The following is a 19,816-nucleotide window of genomic DNA, read 5'->3' on the forward strand; positions in this document are numbered from 1 at the left end:
TTTATACTTATTAAGGGCTGTTTTGTGACCCATTATGTGATCTATCTTGGAGAATGTTCCATGTGCACTCAAGAAGAAAGTATATTCTGTTGCTTTGGGATGCAGAGTTTTAAATATATCTGTCAAGTCCAACTGATCCAATGTTTCATTCAGGACTCTTGTTTCTTTATTGATCCTGTGTCTAGATAATCTATCCTTTGTTGTAAGTGAGGTATTAATATCCCCTGCAATTACTACATTCTTATCAATAAGGTTGCTTACGTTTGTGATTGTTTCATATATTTGGGGGTTCCCATATTTGGTGCATAGACATTTATAATTGTTAGCTCTTCATGATGGATAGACCCTGTAATTATTATATAATGCCCTTCTTCATCTCTTGTTACAACCTTTAATTTAAAGTCTAGTTTGTCTGATATAAGTATGGCTACTCCAGCTTTCCTTTGACTTCCACTAGAGTTATAGATAGTTCTCCATCCCCTCACTTTCAATCTGAAGGTGTTCTCGGGTCTAAAATGAGTCTCTTGTAGACAGCAAATAGATGGATCTTGTTGTGTTTTTTTTTTTATCCATTCTGATACCCTATGTCTTTTGCTTGGAGCATTTAGTCCATTTACATCCGTGTTATTATTGAAAGATATGGGTTTAGAATCATTGTAATGTCTGTAGGTTTCATGTTTGTAGTGATGTCTCTGGTACTTTGTGGTCCTTGCAGCATTTCACTCACAGAATCCCCCTTAGGATCTCTTGTAGGGCTGGTTTAGTGGTGATGAATTCCTTCAGTTTTTGTTTGCTTGGGAAAACATTTATCTCTCCTATTCTGAATGACAGACTTGCTGGATAGAGGATTCTTGGCTGCATATTTTTTCTGTTCATCACATTGAAGATTTCCTGCCATTCTTTTCTGGCCTGCCAAATTTCAGTAGATGGGTCTGCTACTACTCTTATGTGTCTACCTTTGTAAGTTAGATCCTGTTTATCCCTAGCTGCTTTCAGAATTTTCTCTTTTTCCTTGTATTTTGCCAGTTTCACCATGATATGTCATGCAGAAGATCGATTCAAGTTACTTCTGAAGAGTTCTCTGTGCCTCTTGGATTTCAATGCCTGTTTCCTTCCCCAGATCAGGGAAGTTCTCAGCTATGATTTGTTCAAGTACACCTTCAGCCCCTTTCTCTCTGTCTTCTTCTTCTGGAATTCCTATGATATGGATATTGTTTTGTTTGATTGCATCACTTAGTTCTCTAATTCTCTGCTTATACTCCTGGATTTTTTTTTTATCTCTCTTTTTCTCAGCTTCCTCTTTTTCCATAATTTTATCTTCTAATTCACCTATTTTCTCCTCTGCCTCTTCAATCCATGTTATGGCCGCCTCCGTTTTATTTTGTACCTCATTTATAGCAGTTTTTAGTTCCTCATGACTATTTCTTAGTTCCTTGATCTCTGGAGCAATAGATTGTCTGCTGTCCTCTATGGTTTTTTCAAGCCCAGTGATTAATTTATGACTATTATTCTAAATTCTTGTTCCATTATATTGCTTAAATCATTTTTGATCAATTCATTAGCTGTCACTACTTCCTGGAATTTCTTTTGAGGAGAATTCTTCTGTTTCGTCATTTTGGCTTGTCCCTGTGGTAGCTGCCAACTACAGGGCACTTCCCCTGTGCTGTCTGGAGTAACTTGTTTTGCTGGGTGGGGCCTCAGTCAGACCTGATGTCTGTCCTCAGCCCACCGATGGGGCCACAGTCAGACTGGTGTGTACCTTATCTTCCTCTCTCCCGGGGACAGGACTCACTGGAGAGGTGTGGCCCCTGTCTGGGCTACTTGCATACTTCCAGGTTGTGGTGCCGCCACGATGGGATCTGGCCAAGGGCTTATTAGCTAGGATGGATCCACAAGGTGCACAAGGGCAGGAGGGCATGCTTAGCTAGCTTTGCCATGGGATGTCCCCTGCGGGAGGGGCTCTGCAGCACTGGGAGGGAGGCAGGCCCATCAGAGGGATGGATCCACAGAAGCACAGCATTGGTCATTGTGCGGTGCAAGAAAGTTTGGTGACAGGAACTGGTTCCCTTTGGAATTTCAGCTGGCAGATGGGAGAGGGGAATGGCATTTGCCAGTGCCTTCGTTCCCCTGCCGAGCTGAGCTCTGTCTTCCGGGGTTCAACAACTCTCCCTCCCAGCATCCTCTTGTCCTCCCTGCTCTCTGAGGGCAGAGCTGTTAACTTTTAACATTCCAGATGTTAAGTCCTGCTGGCTGTGAGAACTCACGCAGTCCAATCCCTCTGCTTTTGCAAGCCAGACTCGGGGATTCCGCCTTGCTGGGCGGGCTGCCCCTCCATTGCCCCGGCTCCCACCCACCAGTCCGTGTAGCACGCACAGCCTCTCCACCTTCCCTAACCTCTTCTGTGGGCCTCTTTTCTACACTTGGTTCCAGAGAATCTGTTCTGCTAGTTTTCTGGCAGTTTTCTGGGTTATTTAGGCAGATGTGGGTGGAATCTAAGTGATCATCAGGACAAGGTGAGCCCAGAATCCTCCTATGCCGCCATCTTCCATCGAAATCTATTATAAAATTTTATTTTGGAAATATAAATTTGACTGTTCATAGTATTAATTACAGTTCTAGTCCTGGAAAACTTTTAGAATTCAAGTAGTACAAGTAGCTCAAAACTCAAGGACATGATTCCTGCCACTTTTCTACTTTCTAGAATCATCCAAGTTCTAATCTTATATCACAGTGAATTCATGGCCCCTTTGTCTTTGAGGGAAGCTCAGGTAGCAAGGAAGTGGGTTGAATTTACAAATCAAAGTATACACTCTTTTAATCTACCTTCATCTCTCAATTTCTTTCCTGTTAGAAAGTAGAATTTAAAATTATACATGTTGCAAAGCACTTACACAACTCAACACACAAAACCCCCAGATAATCCCATTTGGATATGGGCAGAAGACATGAACAGACATTTCTCCAAATAAGACACAAGATGGCCAATAGACACATGAAAAGATGTTCAACATCACTCATCATCAGGGAAATGCACATCAAAGCTACAATGAGATATCACCTCATACCTATCAGAATGTGTAAAATAAAAAACCCAGGAGGAGCGCCTGGGTGGCTCAGTCGGTTGAGCTTCCAACTTCGGCTCAGGTCATGATCTCACAGTCTGTGAGTTCGAGCCCCACATCAGGCTCTGTGCTAACAGGTCAGAGCCTGGAGCCTGCTTCAGATTCTGTGTCTCCCTTCCTCTCTGAACCTCCCCCATTCATGCTCTTCTCTCTCTGTCTCAAAAATAAATAAACATTAAAAAAAATTAAAAATAAACCCCAAGAAACAAGTGTTAGTAAGGATGTAGAGAAAAGGGAACACTCATGCACTGTTGGTAGGAAATAAAACTGGTGTAGGCACTGTAGAAAACAATATGGAGATTCCCTAAAAAACTAAAAGAATTACCATATAATCCAGTAATTTCACTACTGGATATTTACCAAAGAATACAAAAATATGAATTCAAAAAGATATATGCACCCTTATGTTTATTGCACCATTATTTACAATAGCCAAATTATGGGAGCAGCCCAAGTCCATCAATAGATGAATGGATAAAGAAAATGTTGTGTACACACACACACACACACACACACACACACAATCAATTATTACTCAGCCATAAAAAAAAAAATGAAATCTTCCCATTTGCAACAACTTGGATGGATCCAGAGGGTATAATGCTAAGTAAAATAAGTCAGAGAAAAAGAAAATACCATATGATTTCACTCATGAACAAAATTTAAATAACAAAACATGTGAAGAAAAAAGGAGGCAAAATTAAAAAAAACAGACTTTTATCTGTAGATAACAAACTGATGGCTACTAGATGGGAGATGGATGAGAGAATGGGTGAAGTAGGTGAAAGAGATTAAAAGTACACTTACCTTGGGGCTCCTGGGTGGCTCAGTTGGTTAAATGTCTGACTCTTGATTGTGTTGATTCAGCTCAGGTCATGATCTTGCAGTTTGTGAGATCGAGCCCAGTGTAGGGCTCTGTGCTTGACAGTGTTGAGACTACTTGGGATTCTCTCTCTCTCTCTCTCTCTCTCTCTCAATCCCAGTCTCTCTGCCCCTCTCCTGCTCACTCACACTCTTTCTCAAAATAAATAAATAAACTTAAAATAAAGAGTACACTTGATGAGCCCTGAGTAAGTGAATTGTTGAATCACTATCTTGTACACCTACAACTATTATAATACTGTATGTTAACTATACTAGAATGAGAAATTTAAAAAATATATGAATATTGCAAGTAATACTGAATCCTTGGCTTTCTGTGGGGGTGTTTGGACAACACTGTCAGTACGTTAGATATTAAACTTTGGGTGTTCTATTAATTGCAGGGCCATGACAAGTCCTCCATGAGAAATGCTTAAACATGTTGTGCCAAGTTGATGTCCACTGGCAACTGCATAAATTGTCCCACTTATTTATCATTGTTTCTGCAGCTTCTTTCTCTTTTCTAAAAGAGAGAAAGGCTTGTCCATTTTATAAACAGAAGATGGTCAGAGGATGAAACAAAATTAGCATGTACGCCTGTAATTGCTCAATCATCTCCCCCCCAGAATCACTGCAAATGACTCTCTTTTTTCTTTGCAGGAATAATTGTGCACCTGCTTTTCAAAACACAAAAGCTGGTTTTGCCTTTGTGCATAAATTGTGATTTGGAGAATTTGGGAATCATGCAACCACATATTTACATAATCAAATGGCAAACTGCAATTTATTTTAAGCTCATGGATTCTTTATTCTTTCTTACCCAACAATCATATAAATAATGCCAAAAGCACTGGTGCCTGTCTGACACTTGGGGGGTTAGCTTTAGTTTGTATAACAATGTCTCAAGGATACATGGCAGAGTAATGGATATAAATGATTCTGGGTTATTCTACTGAAAATATCTACTATTTTCTGGTACACGGCAAAAACATTTTTAGATTTTTTTTCCATCTACCCACCTTGTGCACATTACAATTTGTGTTTCCTGAGGGGAAAAGAAGTATAAGGGTTCTTGTTGATGATCCAAGAAATGTGAATAAAGTTGTTGGCAGATGGTTCACACATTTCATTCTGAAATATCTTATAGTGACAAATAACAAAGTGTATATAATTAGCTCTATGCAGATGGCATGCCAAGTGTTGATATTCATCTCTGCAGATTTTTTACAAAGACAGTATTTTAAGAGTCAAGATTCAGAGACAGCCATGAACCCCGTAAAGGGGAACTAAGCAGGGGTTAACCAAAAAGGACCATGGCTATCAAGTTTTTTTCAAGTTCTCCATCCTAGGTGCATTTTGTCTTCTATGGGGAGGAAACCCCACAGTAAGTCATTTCTACACACAACTGATCAGACTGTTTTGATTGAACTGGCAGAGGCATGCACCAGTGAATTTAGGGACTTGCATTTATTGCACTAAACCATAACACTCTTTTCTTTCCCTCCATCCAGCCAAGCCTTTGCACCTATAGTTCTCTTTACCAAGAATACGCTGCTCTCAGGTCATTTTGTGGTTAGAGCTTCCTGTCAATCAGATTTTAGTTTAAATGTCACCTCCTCAAAAACTTTTCCCCTGACCTTTGAAACACTTCTTATTCCCTCCCTCTACAGTTCCTCTTATATTATCCTTTTTTTCTTTTTCTTTTTCTTTTTCTTACTATACTTGAGATGAGTGATAAGTGTTCACCTTGACCATCTTGTTCACTGCTATATCCTGGCCTCAATTATAGTGCATAGCATATGAAAGTTCCTCAAATATTATTTACATGAATAACTTTTGTAATTCACTCCTCCCTGGTCAAAGTAATCAAAATGTTTAAACTAGTACCTTTTCTGTATTTATCCAGTATTAGCATATATAGCCAAACTTAACATATTGAGCTAATATCTCTGCTATAAAGATTTTAGTATTTTTTTCAATATTTGTTTCACTCAGTTTGATAGCTACATATGGTAGTCAGAGAATGTGGAAGTAGACCAGGACTGAATATAAATAGAAGGCAGAGTTTTTATACCTGTTTATTTTCTTTTATAGTTTTTCAATAAATAGGGACATGACAGTTTAACTTATTTATATATTATCTACTATGAGGCCATGTGCCTAACAGATACTTCATGGTATTAATGACATACTGGATATACTAGAAAGAAAAAGTGTTGCCTTACTGAAGAGATTGAATGTCCCACTTTTCATTTTTGTTCCTTCATAAATTATTATTATAATTAATAAAATTCTGTGCCTGGGCTCAGTAATCTATATGTAAGAAAATATTTATAATATCATATGTTCTGAATTTGGTGGAGCTAATAAGATGATGTAATCCAAAGAAATAGAAGTAGGCATTATTATGCTCTTATTTTAATTATTCTTTTAAAGAATAGCATCTCTGAGTTTCCATTTTTATGATACTGTATTTTCTCATAAATTGTCCTCTGTCATGGTGTGAATCACTGCTTAAAATGATTTTTTTCTCCCTCTCAGTCCACTGAAATCTTGAGTATTCTGTTTCTTTAAAGTAATTTGACTATTCGTAATCTTGTTCTAGAATTCAAATATTTGCACCTCTGGTTTTAAGCAGGAACAGCTGAAAATTTTGAGAACTCAGTGAAACATAAACAACAGGTTTAAAGTACCAAAATGGAACATTACCTTCTTCCCCAGTGTCTTTTTAATTGTTAAATTTAAATGCTTTAGACTGAGTATCCATAAAATGCAATGATTGCCTCAGCTGGGATTCTGCTGTTTTCTACTTTCTTCATATATTTTTTAAAAATGCAACTGTTTTGTTTTTAAAGATGTTGCAGTTTCTGCGTATTTTCTCTATTCTCTAAGCTTTTTGTGCACAAGGGGATCCTTATTATAGCCTCGTTTTCAGCTCTCATTGCAAAATGGGCATATTAAAGTCACCAAATCTCCAAATTTTTAATCTACCTAAACTCCAGTGGGCCTCCAACTGCTGTGAATGAAGAACAGATGATCTTAATTGTTCCCTAAAGCAAGGGCTTCCTGGAAAGCAGGTTTCTACATGGTGACACTTCAGAAGCAATAGGAAGCCCAGCAAATGGAGGTGAAAACAGTAGCATCCATATCCAGAGTCTCATACACTAGAGTATCACAAGACAATTTCTAGGTCACAAGCATTTTTGGGGTATGGAATGATGATCTAGGCTGTGTGTTGTGCTTGCTAAAAGACATACACATACACTAGACTAGAATGTAACAATAAACGTTTTGCAGTAGTTGGAAAAACTGTGAAAGAAAACATGAGTAAATGTTTCTTCTCCTGCCTTTATGGAATCCAATTTCATTAATTTTATCCTCATTTCTGTCATAATTTCAGATTCAACTCTAGAATTATTGTCTCCTCAGAATCTCCTAAGCCAATTATGACCAGAATAAGATGAATTTAAATAGTCTGTCTGGGGGCGCCTGGGTGGCTCAGTTGGTTAAGCGTCCGACTTCGGCTCAGGTCATGATCTTGCGGTCCGTGGGTTCGAGCCCCGCGTCGGGCTCTGGGCTGATGGCTTAGAGCCTGGAGCCTGCTTCCGATTCTGTGTCTCCCTCTCTCTCTGCCCCTCCCCCGTTCATGCTCTGTCTCTCTCTGTCCCAAAGATAAAATAAAACGTTAAAAAAAAATTTAAAAAAAAATGCTCTGTCTGCCTTCTTCCATAGATGACCTTGGACATGAGTGGAAGGTTCAGAGGATCCAGTTGAATGATGAAATGGACACTTTTGCTCACTTTTCATTGGATAACATAGCTTGTGAAACATCAATTTCATATATTTTTTTCCTTACATGAAGTCTAATTGCGTGCCTTCTTCCTATATAACAGAGGGCTATATGATGACAGGTACAGAAGACACCCTGTCTTCTCAGGTAAATTTATGTCAGAGAAGATTTAGGTCTAATGTAATGGCATTGACTCTAAGTACAATAGGAGTGCAGAGAATGAAGAGATCAGTGTGGTTTCAAATAGAGCTAGAAGATTTAGAGAGGAAAATGGTCCTTGAGAAGAATACACAGACTCCATAGGTTATAATTTTATCCAGTTATGAGAAAACATCAGACAAGCCCAAACTGAGGGGCATTTTTGAAAAAATAACTGACCTCTACCCTTCAACATTATTGATAACATGAAAGACAAAGAAAGGGTGAGAAAGGTTTATAGATTAAAGAAAATCAAAGAGATAGGACAAGTGAATGGTTCAGGATAGTCTTTTGCTTATAAAGAGCATTATTGGGACAGTTGGTGAACCTTTGAATAATACCTACAGTTTAGATACTATTTCATATCAAAGTGGATATCCTGACTTTGAAAATTATATTAAAATTATATTAGAAAATGTTCTTGTTCTTAGGAAATTTACAGTGAAGTATTTAGAAGTAAATGGGAAAGATGTCTGCAACTTTTTTCCAAATTGTTCAGAAAAAAAAAATGTATGTGGTGAGGGAAAAAAAGGGGGGGAGAGGACAGAGAGGCAGAGAGAGAGAGAAAATAAATGTGGAAAAATGTTAAAAATAATGGTAAAGAGTACAGTATAAGAATGTTATGTGAACTACTTAGTAACTTTTCTGTAGGTTTGAAACCATTCCAAAATAGAAACTAAAAAACTTGTCCCTCTGTTGAATCCTTCTCTTGGATCTGAATCATAATCCTTCTCTGGGGGCTGAACCATCCTTCTCTGGTGAGTGTTGGGCCTTGAACTGCCTATCTCCCCTCTGTGAACAGCCTCCTAGCTGTGTTAGTTCTTCTGAACCCTTCTTAAGCATTTTAAACAGTCTATTTTCAACTTGCAATCTCTTAAGTTAATGATACCTATAAATTTATTTACAACACCTGGTGTTTCAGAGGTGCTAGAATTTGTATATTGTTTTTCTACATGTATATTTGATATATAGAAGGCTACATTTCTTATTTTAAAATTTTGTTTGTATATGCCTTTCCAGTGTTCTCAGAACATTTTCCATTAAGGGCAGACAAGCAAAGCTATAAGAAGTAAATTACACTTATGTTATTTCTGCTGGGTGTCAAGCACTATAATGAACACATTCTTTGTACAAATTTGTTACTCATAACAATATTGTTAGATATCTTAAGTATTAACGATGAGAAAATAGGCCCAGGGAGGTTACAAAATTTTCCCAAGTTCACACAGCTAGCAAAGGTAGAGTTAGTATTTGAACACTTGATTATTTAGTTCCTAATTCAGTCAATCTTTTTACTCCTAGGCTAATCTCTGCATACCGCATACTTCTACAAAAATTAAAGTTCAGTGTCCATTTGGCAATGATCGAATGGGAAGAAAATAATATATTCACATTGTATGAGTGAATGATAAATTGCAAAAAAAAAAAATTAAACCCTGCTTTTCTTTGATGCAAAGAAGAAGGATATCAGCATATCAGAGGAGATAAATTACTGACTGGCACCAAATCCTAAGAGCTTTCAAGACTGATGTTCTCTACCTCTAAATTCCAGGACATAGAGAACATTCTGGTCTTCAATTTCAATGTTTCCTCACTTAATAAACTACTGTTGAAAATTATGTTCAGTTCACAATGTTACCAAACACCCTGAAGAAGATGTGCTCATGGGGTATGTGCCAATCTCTTCCACCACTGGAAAATAATGATTTAGAAACTTGTAGGAGTTTTAAAGGAGAAAACTATCAAATAATCTCTGGAGAGCCAAATCTAAATATCATTGTTGAGAGTACCAAGAAAGAAATGTAATAAAAGTCAGAAATGGGGGTCCAGCCATTACTTGGTGGGGGGACACTTCCCAGTTCAGACACGTAAGATATTTTCCTGATTCCCTTGAACCTGTCCCATTTACATGCATGATTTCATGAGTCAATTAAACATAAAATGTATTCACTCAATACGTATTTATTGAGTACTTAGTATCTTGCAGACATTGTGGTAGGCGCTAAGGTGACAGTGAATAAGATAGACAAACATTTTTAGGGCTTATATTTTAGTGGGTGAGAAAGACAATAATGGAGCAAAAGAAATATTGAAGAAGGTAATATCATATGTTAGTAAGTGTGCCATGAAGGATGTATGCTTGACATATAAAGCTGAGCGATGTGAAAAGGCCATGCATATTCTAGAAAGTCCTCTTTAACTAGGTGACTATTGCTGTAAGACTTGATAGTTTATAAAAGCCTTCAATCTAAGGAGTGAGGGACCATTTTCAGCAGGTGGAATAATAAATGCAAAAGCCATGAGACAAATAAATGCTTGGTCTCTTCTAGGAAAAGAAAGTCAATCCGGCAGGATTGTTTTGAATGAGAAGAAAAAAGGAAGGAAGTCATGTCAGCAAATTAGGAACAATGTGATTAGAACCAGCCATGACTTTGGTAAGTAATTTTGAATTTTGTTATTGGAGGGTGTTAAACTGGAATATTATACAATATGGTGTATATTTTAGTATGATCTTTTTTGCTGCTCTTTGAGAAGTGGATTACAGAAAGGCAAGAGTACAATAGATGGGAGGATATGGTAGGCTCTAGTAGTAATCTGGACAAGGATTAGGGAATTAGTGTAGTGGTGGACATGAGTGGGTAGATTTACGTTTTAGGGGTAAAGCAGTTAGGTAGGACAGACTAACTGAAGGACTGGAAGTGAATGAGGATATCGAGAAGACCCTTTAAATTTTTGGTTCAATAATTGGGTGGACACTTCTGATATTAGGAAAGAAAATAAATTGTATTTTAGAAACAAAATTACTTTCCATAATATTGACTAACCTGTGAATGTAGGTACTAAAAATGGTCTTATTAAAATGTTAATTTTTTTTTCTTCTGCTCTAATAGGCCTTTTTAGTGACAAATATTTCCAAAAACATGAAATTACTTTTTTTTCTGGCAATTCTATTTCTTCAAAAAATCAGGATGCCAAAATTTTCTATTCTTATATGAATAAAATAAGAAAGCTTATGTGTTTATTTTTGAGGCTTAATTGACAATAATTAAACATGATATTAAAATTAAATTTTATTGAAATTAATTTTAGAACTTTGTAGGAAAATAGCCCAATCTCAGATGAATGATGACTCATAGATGAACAAATATGGCTGATCATTTAACACCCAAAGTTATTTCTGTTACATAATTACCAATCACTAATATTTTTTCAATAAATTCATCAATTAAACAATGAAATGCTTCCCAAGAAATGTGCTATAAAATCTGGGCAACCTCATGATATACTCTTTGAATAACTACAGCAAAGTGACCAGAAAGGAGAAAAAAAACATTTACTAGAAATTCTAGGTTGAGGGTCAAGGCTTTTACAGTGAAGTATTTCATTCTCCTGATAGAGAAGCATATAGAGGCATCATTTGTTTCTGAGTTTTGATAGAGCCACAGTTTGTCAAAAATTTACCAGAATATCTGAGGGTCTACTGAGATTATTTTCAAAATCTCAGTTTAGTAGGATTATAGGGGATGCTCAGAGCAACAAGTGTTCTCCTTGGTCCCATTGGGCCCAAACTCTCTATTTTGGGCCACATGAGTTAACATCAACAGATTCTGAGTTCTGACCAGTTTCATAGAGCATTTATGTATGTATGTATGTATGTATGTATGTATGTATGTATGTATATATGCATGTATGTATTTATAGAGAGTCCATGAGTTGGGGAGAGGGACACAGGGAGAGAGAAAGAATCTTAAGCAGGCTCCACACTCAGTATGGGACTGGATTCCATGATCCTAGGATCATGACCTGAGCTGAAATCAAGAGTTGGATGCTCAACCAGCTGAACACCCAGGTGCCCCCTTGTTTCACTGAGCTTTTATTGCTGAATTTATTTTATTTTAGAATCTATAACCAAATAAGGCTTTACATAAGGCTGATAGACCAAGGTCTTTGTAAAATTAAGCCCAGTCTTTACATAAAGTTATTTACACAAATATTTAATACTGGAAATATTTAGATCTAGGTTTTTGTATAAGGTCATTAGATCTTTATGTTTGAAAGTATGACATTTTTTCCCCACTAACCTCTTTATTCTCTTGCTGCTTCATTTGCTTTTTCTCTTGTCTATATATACATGCAGTCTGGTTTATATATTTTTGCTGTTTCCTGCATTTTATTCTTTATGATGAATGTTTAAGAGGATTTTTCATGGAGACCTAAGCCAAATAACTCTCATTTCTAATGTAGCTCTAAGGGCTAATGGTTTTTTACATTGCTGAACAATTCATGAAAAGTTAATTGGTCAAACTTTGCCCTAGGTGCCCTATAAATCTTCTATGAGAACACTCCTTGTTTTGTCAATTTGTGAAAAAAAAATTCCTTTGTTTAGTCTGTATTCCATTATTAACATCATCAGGTTGTTGATTATACAGCCCCTTCCTAGCCTCTGCTTGGGTTTAGAAATCCAAGATACTGTTTGCAGGCACATACTGTTGACCAATCATAATGACCTTTATTTCTTATCTGTTTTTTGGTTTGTGTCAAAGCCACAACCTCCTATTTGAAGAACTCTTGGCTTCCCAAATCATTACATAAATAAAATCAGCAGTCTGCTTTTCCTGACCAGCATAGCTTTCCCTTATTATAAAAATCAATAATTTACCGTTTTATTTCAGATATTGAGAGGTATTCTCATAATCCTTTGACAATTCTAGATTTATCACTCTCTGAAATATAAAGACAAAGATAAATTTACTGCTTACTAGATTAAGATAGAACTATGTTGGTCAGGCACAATATACCCAAAGAAAGAAACTTGCTAATTTTATGTAGGGTTTTGAGGAGCACAAAGTTTAGAGATAGGTAGATTTTCAGAGGTGCAAATGTTTTGATCACATCTATATATGTGTAGTAACTATTGATTACTGTTGAGCAGTGGGTTTGGAATGAGTTCATTTATGATTGACTTTCAAAATCAAAAGACTGTCACTGGTTGTTTGGCTTGTAAAACTGTGTTTACAGAAGCAGATTTTCACTGAAGGATGAATGGGTTTAAAACTGATTCTGGTGGCTATGTGTTAACATAGTTGAATAACAGTCATTTCCATGGAGTGAGGGATCCTCTATTCTTTTTCAGTACCCTATTTTTTTCTCATTCAGCCAGAGCTTCTGTCAAGAGAAGGGTTGCTCAACCTCAGCATTATTGATATTTTGAATCAGATAGTTCTTTGTTGTGTGTGTTCATGGTGGGGAGGGTGTTTTATGCATTGGAGGATGCTTAACAGTGTTCAACAGTATTTCTGGCACTTCCGTTCCCAATAATGACAACCAAAAACGTCTCCAGACTTTGCCAGACGTCCACAGTGGGGCTGGGGAGACAAGACAAAATCATCCTCGTAAAAACTATTGGTGTTGAGAGATAAGTGTTTCTAGCAAATCTTAGACCTAGATAGGGGATCGCTATAGGCTAAATATGAAAGGCTAAAATCTTAGAATAAATCAGAAAAGTATGAAGACAAGAATAATAAATAAGAGTATGCCAAGGATTGTGTGACATATAGAAGAATATTGCCATCAGCAACTTGTTGCAAGGATCTTGAGTAAGCAGTAAATTTCCACAGAATATCTGCTTCTGGAGGTTCACTTGAAGCCTCTATTTATCTACAGGAAATAACACAGTTCTGCTACAGGTCCCTTCCATTTTTTTCCCAGAGAATTGGGTTTGATAAAGGCTACAGTGTTTCTGAATAAGAGGCAAAGCCTTGCACAATATAAAATTGTGAATAAGTTTTTCAGTTAAATATGTCTTTGTATCACAGGATAAATATATTGGAATGGTCTAGATAGGGAACACGAATCTAATAGTTGTTTTTTTTTTCTTCTGTGAACGTTGTAGATTTTTATAGGGACATGATTCAATCAATCCAGAAAGTAAACAGTAGATATATATTTATAAATGATAAATAGAGGCAATTGAATTAGATCTACTTGAAGATTGCCTCATGCTACACCTTTATAAATATATAAAAATATAAAAATTGTGTAAAAGTTATAAAAGATTAGAGTTACTTGAGACTCTGCCACTCAGATAAAGCCCTGTTAACATGTGGTTGTGATTCTTTCCTTTCTTTGTTTACACACATACACAAACACATTCGATTATATATAAATGGAATTACATGTTGTAGACAACTTCTCATGTTAATAAGTGTGTATATATATATGTATATATATATATATATATATATATATATATATATATATATATGGGGTGTGTGTGTGTGTGTGTGTGTGTGTATAATCATTTTATTGTATCTAAATGTTTTCCGTTCTATATTTATACCATAATTTTGTTAGTTATCTATTGATGGACATACAAGTTGTTCAATTTTTTTTTACTGTAATAAAGCACACTACAGTAAATATTCATTTATCTGTGCCTTTTCATAGCTATTACTGCAGGCTTAAAATTTCTATGCATCAAAATTTTGATTCAGATTGCCAAAATGGCCTTCAGAATTCCTTAAACACTTGTTCTGAGTGAGTACACCAGAAAGACGCTAGTTGATAAACTTAATGCCAAGGATGATTAGGGGCAGCTAGACTTAGAGGCACTTACATTTTCAAGGAAGACATCTGCAGAAGGGAATGAATTAATTCAAGAGGAAAGAAACTTTAAAGGTATGATTTGTGGGGAATCCTTGTAAAGTCCCACAACAGAAACCACCACTTCTGTCATTTATGCCAGTTAGGAAAACGATACATCTATATGGGCAGAGAAATGTGGTATTTATGTAAAGTTGAAAGGGTTATCTGATCATTTATTTTTTAACTTGTGTGCTTTCCCCAAGAAATTGGTTAGGATCTTTGATTGACAGTTCTTATTTTAATTATAGGGATAATATGTGGGTTTGAAATGACTCAGACACTTAGAATACATAGAACCTTTTTTGAAATACTAATTTATATATTTAATCTTTTAAGTGTACCTTGATACAATGCTTTTATAGCCAAACACCTCCTGATTAGTTCCTGAGGGAAATCCAATAATATAAACTATTATTATGAGGTGAATAAAAATGTAGGAGAGGATGAAGAGAGAGTTGTTTTGTGTGGAGATGAAGTAAAAGGTCACAAAGGATTTGGGTAAGTAAAAAGAAAACTTGGTAGAGATTACTGGAAGGAAGTTACACATTTATTACAGAAAAGAGAATGAAACATTGGAATTTGACTCTGATCACTGTAATTATCAGTAATGGTCAATTGTAATTATTATAATTTAGAAAAATGAAGGAATTTGGCTGGCACTAGGCATTTAATTACCATGTTATGACCACACTATTTGGAAAGCTTTCATTTGTATTCATGGAGATGAATAATTTCTCTTGGATTTAATGAGAAGAAAGCAAATTTCCTCTGCTTTACTTATATCTTACAATCTGCTAGAGAAATTTCTCCTTCATATTCCCTTTATGCAAATGGCCTGCATTATTATCACCAAGGTATAGCAACTTTTTTTCCCTCTTTTTTGTTGTAAATTCTCTTTTATTGAGAGAAGCTTTTACAGTATGCACTTATGTGAAGTTTAGTGGCCTGTACCTTACAACTGAATACATAGCTCTAGCTGCAAAATACTCACTAAAATGGAGCAACTCATTCATTAAAATATAAGATTTCTGTTTTGCATTTACAGATGACTTTATTCTATTTTTCTGATAAGAGCTTTCATATTCATTATTTTACTTTTACTGTGAGAGTTTATATATCCGTATTTTTCTGATAAGACATGTGAGTTAGAGAATTGAAGATTTCTTTTGCTTTTCCTATTTCTTACTTTTTTTTCTTGACCCAATATATACTTTTGTGATGTGCGACATAGGTCTAAATTTATTTTCTTAGAGATTATTCATTATATCAGTGACATAAACCATCTTTCCTCTTGGAAATGAAATATCACTTTTATCATATATTAATTTTTCTCTTCATTTGAGTCTACATTTATACATGCACACATATACATGCATATATACTGTATGAACTCCCTCCCTATACTCTTTTTTTGACATCGTACTATTTTGATCACAATAAATAGTCAACTTAAATAATATATAAAACATTATTCTGGGGCGCCTGAGTGGCTTAGTTGGTTGAGCATCTGACTTTGGCTCAGGTCATGATCTCACAGTCCATGAGTTCGAGCCCCTCATTGGGCTCTGTGCTGACAACTCAGAGCCTGGAGCCTGCTTCGAATTTTGTGTCTTCCTCTCTCTCTGCCCCTCCCCCACTCATGCTCTGTCTCTGTCTCTTAAAAATGAATAAACCTTATAAAAATTAAAAAAACATTATTCTAACTCATAGATATAAATAATACAGAAGAATCTCTACAGAATAGTATAAAACACTTTTAACAATTCAATAGATAATGGATAAGATAATGATAATTCACAGATGAAGAATTGGCATAGTGGCAATAACAGTAAAAGAAAAAACTAAAAAAATTCAACATAAGACTAAGTTTTACACATTAATGAAGGAATAGAAAGAAGAAAGCAAGCATTTAAAAAAAGTGAGAGCAAAGTGGTGACATAGGAGTTTCTAGTGCTTTTCTTTTCCCTGGAAATGTCAGTTTGAACAACATTCCATGCACAAAAATACCTTCACAAAAGCTAAGGAGTCTAGGTGAGGGATTACAGTACCTGGTCAAGCACAGAAATAAGAAAAGATTTATTGATGAGGGTAGAAGGATAGGTGCACATTACATTCATCACCCCTTCCCCAAGCCCAGGCAGCATAGTGCAAATTGAGACCCCCACTTCATGGAGGAGGGCGAATGAAGTCCCCATCTGACTTCATGGCAGACCCAAGAGCCAGCCCATCCTAGCACCAGACCTACTCCTATAGCCCTAGGTGAATCCATGTAGACTCCTGTGAACCCAGGCCCCCAAATCATCCCAGTATCTGCTAATTCAGTAATCAAAATCCTCTCAGGAAAAAAAAAAAAAGCTCAGGACCATATGATTTCACAGTAAATTCTACCAAACATTTAAAAAGAGCTAACACCAATCCTTCTCATAGTCTTCCAAAAGGAAGAGGGGAGATTCTCAAACTCATTTTATGATGCCAGCCTTACCCTCATTCCAAAGCCAGAGGAGGACACTACAAGAAAACTATGGACTAATATCCTTTATTAATATAGATGCAAAAATCCTTAACAAATTATTAGTGAACTCTATGTTTGGTTCTCCATCTTGTTCATGTCCTCACAATGACTTTCTTGGGGCTACGTGTCCCAGGCCTCCTGGAGGTTAATGTGTGCCCTGACTGGAATGCAGAAAGTCTTGTCCTGATTGTCCCTAAAGTGGCACACTGACAGTGTGTCACTATCCTGTGACCTCACTACCATGCCCCTTGATCCATAAAAGCTGGAGATTAAGGTCTGGATAGGTGTAGATAATGGGCAGAGAATAGAGGCCACATACCACCTGAATTGTCTGTCCACTCGATTACCCCTTGCCAGTAAGTTACACTGAATAAAAGTCTTTGTCAATGGTATGGAGTGACTTGCTTCACTTTTTGGTATTAAAATGTCTTCTCAGTCTGGAAGATACATTACTGACCCTGCTCCACTTTCTAAAACAAACTGAATTTAACATCATATTTAAAAGGATCATATACCATAATCAAGCGGGATTTATCTCTGAGATGAGAGGCTAGTTCAACATATGCAAATCAGTAAATGTGATGTACCACATTAGTAGAACAAATAACCCAGTGAAGAAATGGGAAGAAAGACATGAGTAGACCCTTTTCCAAAGAAGACATCCAGATGGCTAACAGACATATGAAAAGATGCTCAACTTCACTCTTCATCGGGGAAATACAAATCAAAACCACAATGAAATACCATCTCACACCTGTCATAGTGGCTAAAATTAACAACTCAGGCAACACCAGATGTTGACGAGGATGCAGAGAAAGAGGAACACTTTTGCACTTCTGGTAGGAATGCAAACTGGTGCAGCCACTCTGGAAAACAGTATGGTGGCTCCTCAAATAAATAAAAATAGAACTGCTCTGTGACCCAGCAATTGCACTATTAGGTATTTATCCAAAGGATACAGGAGTGCTGATTCAAAGGGGCACATGCACACCAATGTTTATAGCAGCACTATTGATAATAGCCAATGTATGGAAAGAACCCAAATGTCCATTGGCTGATTAATGCATAAAGAAGATTTGATGTGAGTGTACACACACACACACACACACACACACACACACACTGGAATATTACTTGGCAATCAAAAAGAAAGAAATCTTGCCATTTGCAACGTGGATGGAACTAGAGTATATTATGCTAAGCCAAATAAGTCAGTCAGAGAAAGACATATCATATGATTGCACTCATATGTTGAATTTAAGAAACAAAACAGATGAACAGGGAGGAAGAGAACTAAAAATAAGATAAAAACAGAGAGGGAGGCAAGCCATAAGAGACTCTTAAATATAGAAAACAAACTGAGGGTTGCTGGCAGGGTGTTAGGTGGGAGGATGGGTTAAATGGGCAATGGGCGTTAAGAAGGGCACTTGTTCAGATGAGCATGGGGTATTATATGTAAGTGATGACTCACTAAATTCTATTCCTAAAATCATTATTACACTATATATTAACTAACTTGGATTTAAAATAAAAAAAAAACATGATTATTTCATTTATGCAGCAAACCATTAAAATTTAATATCATTTAATGATAAAAACTCAACAAATTAGGGGCACCTGGGTGGCTCAGTCAGTTAAGCACCCGACTTCGACTTAGGTCATGATCTCATGTTTGTGAGTTCAAGTCCCTCTGAGCTGTCAGTGCAGAGCATGGAGCCTGCTTCGGGTTCTGTGTTTCCCTTTCTCTCTGCCCCTCCTCTTCTCATGTTCTGTCTGTCCATCTCTCTCAAAGATAAATAAACATTAAAAACAATCTCAACAAATTGAATATAGACATAATGTAACTCAACATAATAAAGGCCATATTTGGAAAACCTACAGCTAATATCATATTCAATGGTGATAGATTGAAAACATTTCTTGTAAAATCAGGCACAAGAAAAGGTATCCACTCTCACCACTCCTATTCAGCATGGTACTAGAAGTGTTAGAGCAATCAGGCAAAAAAAGAAAAAAAATGTGTTCAACTTGGAAAGAAAAAGTAAATTGTCTCTGTTTGCAGATATGATTTTATATAGAGAAAATCCTGAAGATACCACCAAAAAAAGACTGTTAGATCTATTCAATGAATTTGGTAAAGTTGCAAGATACAAAATCAAAATGCAGAAGTCAGTTATGTTCCTATACACTGACAAAATATCTGAAAAAAAAATCTCATTCATGGTAGCATCAAAACCAAAGAATAAATAAATAAGTAAATTAAAAGCTTAGGAATAAATTTAACAAAGGCCTGAAAGATCTGCACATTAAAAATATAAAATGTTGATGAAGGAAATTGAAGACACAAATATGAAAGAAAAATATTCATGGTCTGGAAGAATTAATATTGTTAATATATCTATACTAAGCAAAGCCATCTATGCGTTCAATGCAATCCTATCAAAACTCCAGTGGTATTCTTTACAGAAATAGAAAAAACACCTGAAATTGGTATGGAACCACAAGAGACCCCAAATAGCTGAACAATCTCAAGAAAAAAGAACAAAGTTGGAGGTATTTTACTTCCTTATTTCAAACCATACTACAAAACTAAAGTAAGTCAATATGGCACTGGCATATGAACAAACACAGACCAATGGAATCAAGAGCCCAGAAATAAACCAAGGCATATATGGTCAACTAATATGT

General features: G+C 36.2%; 1 long non-coding RNA gene across 2 annotated transcripts in view; it reads left to right on the forward strand.

The window, feature by feature from the left end:
- The window catches only part of LOC123580776, a 507,052-nt gene that overhangs the window by 407,446 nt on the left and 79,790 nt on the right, over nucleotides 1-19,816 (forward strand). For both annotated transcript variants that reach the window (XR_006703452.1, XR_006703453.1), the window contains one exon: nucleotides 10,302-10,406. This is a non-coding gene — a long non-coding RNA (uncharacterized LOC123580776). The remainder of the gene's footprint in view (nucleotides 1-10,301; nucleotides 10,407-19,816) is intronic.

Source organism: Leopardus geoffroyi, chromosome A3, assembly GCF_018350155.1.
Source record: "Leopardus geoffroyi isolate Oge1 chromosome A3, O.geoffroyi_Oge1_pat1.0, whole genome shotgun sequence".
Taxonomy (NCBI): Eukaryota; Metazoa; Chordata; class Mammalia; order Carnivora; family Felidae; genus Leopardus; species Leopardus geoffroyi.